Genomic DNA, 2,280 nt, shown 5'->3' with positions numbered 1-2,280 from the left:
TGCGGACCCTCAAGGCAATCCTCCATTCTCCCCCTTTTTTGGAGCCCCATGAATGTTATTGCCTAGCGCTGTTCATGTATCCTCCACCTTCGAGTTTGGAGCTGTGTTTCATGATTGCCTAAGTGCGGACCCTCAAGGCAATCCTCCATTCTCCCCCTTTTTTGGAGCCCCATGAATGTTATTGCCTAGCGCTGTTCATGTATCCTCCACCTTCGAGTTTGGAGCTGTGTTTCATGATTGCCTAAGTGCGGACCCTCAAGGCAATCCTCCATTCTCCCCTTTTTTCGGAGCCCTATGAATGTTATTGCCTAGCGCTGTTCATGTGTCCTCCACTTTCGAGTTTGGAGTTGTGTTTCATGATTGCCTAAGTGCGGACCCTCATGGCAATCCTCCATTTTCCCCCTTTTTTGGAGCCCGATGAATGTTATTGCCTTGCGCTGTTCATGTGTCCTCCACTTTCGAGTTTGGAGTTGTGTTTCATGATTACCTAAGTGCGGACCCTCAAGGCAATCCTCCATTCTCCCCTTTTTTCGGAGCCCCATGAATGTTATTGCCTAGCGCTGTTCATGTGTCCTACACCTTCGAGTTTAGAGCTGTGTTTCATGATTGCCAAAGTGCGGACCCTCAAGGCAATCCTCCATTCTCCCCTTTTTTCGGAGCCCATGAATTGCGTTCATGTGTCCTCCACTTTCGTGTTTGGAGCTGTGTTTCATGATTGCCTAAGTGCGGACCCTCAAGGCAATCCTCCATTCTCCCCTTTTTTCGGAGCCCCCGTGAATGTTATTGCCTAGCGCTGTTCATGTATCCTCCACCTTCGAGTTTGGAGCTGTGTTTCATGATTGCCTAAGTGCGGACCCTCAAGGCAATCCTCCATTCTCCCCTTTTTTCGGAGCCCTATGAATGTTATTGCCTAGCGCTGTTCATGTGTCCTCCACTTTCGAGTTTGGAGTTTGTGTTTCATGATTGCCTAAGTGCGGACCCTCAAGGCAATCCTCCATTCTCCCCCTTTTTTGGAGCCCCATGAATGTTATTGCCTAGCGCTGTTCATGTGTCCTCCAACCTTTCGAGTTTGGAGTTGTGTTTCATGATTGCCTAAGTGCGGACCCTCAAGGCAATCCTCCATTCTCCCCTTTTTTCGGAGCCCAATGAATGTTATTGCCTAGCGCTGTTCATGTGTCCTACACCTTCGAGTTTGGAGCTGTGTTTCATGATTGCCTAAGTGCGGACCCTCAAGGCAATCCTCCATTCTCCCCCTATTTTGGAGCCCCATGAATGTTATTGCCTAGCGTTGTTCATGTGTCCTCCACTTTCGAGTTTGGAGCTGTGTTTCATGATTGCCTAAGTGCGGACCCTCAAGGCAATCCTCCATTCTCCCATTTTTTCGGAGCCCCGTGAATGTTATTGCCTAGCGCTGTTCATGTGTCCTCCACTTTCGAGTTTGGAGCTGTGTTTCATGATTGCCTAAGTGCGGACCCTCAAGGCAATCCTCCATTCTCCCCTTTTTTCGGAGCCCAATGAATGTTATTGCCTAGCGCTGTTCATGTGTCCTACACCTTCGAGTTTGGAGCTGTGTTTCATGATTGCCTAAGTGCGGACCCTCAAGGCAATCCTCCATTCTCCCCCTTTTTTGGAGCCCCATGAATGTTATTGCCTAGCGCTGTTCATGTGTCCTCCACTTTCGAGTTTGGAGTTGTGTTTCATGATTGCCTAAGTGCGGACCCTCAAGGCAATCCTCCATTCTCCCCTTTTTTCGGAGCCCCATGAATGTTATTGCCTAGCGCTGTTCATGTGTCCTACACCTTTCGAGTTTGGAGCTGTGTTTCATGATTGCCTAAGTGCGGACCCTCAAGGCAATCCTCCATTCTCCCCTTTTTTCGGAGCCCCATGAATGTTATTGCCTAGCGCTGTTCATGTGTCCTCCACTTTCGAGTTTGGAGCTGTGTTTCATGATTGCCTAAGTGCGGACCCTCAAGGCAATCCTCCATTCTCCCCTTTTTTCGGAGCCCCATGAATGTTATTGCCTAGCGCTGTTCATGTGTCCTCCACCTTCGAGTTTGGAGCTGTGTTTCATGATTGCCTAAGTGCGGACCCCCAAGGCAATCCTCCATTCTCCCCTTTTTTCGGAGCCCCATGAATGTTATTGCCTAGCGCTGTTCATGTGTCCTCCACTTTCGAGTTTAGAGCTGTGTTTCATGATTGCCAAAGTGCGGACCCTCAACGCAATCCTCCATTCTCCCCTTTTTTCGGAGCCCCATGAATGTTATTGCCTAGCGCTGTTCA

The sequence above is a fragment of the Glycine max genome, chromosome 13, assembly GCF_000004515.6.
Source record: "Glycine max cultivar Williams 82 chromosome 13, Glycine_max_v4.0, whole genome shotgun sequence".
NCBI classification, from domain to species: Eukaryota; Viridiplantae; Streptophyta; class Magnoliopsida; order Fabales; family Fabaceae; genus Glycine; species Glycine max.
The sequence above is the reverse complement of the archived record's forward strand: the minus strand, read 5'-3'. Positions refer to the sequence as shown.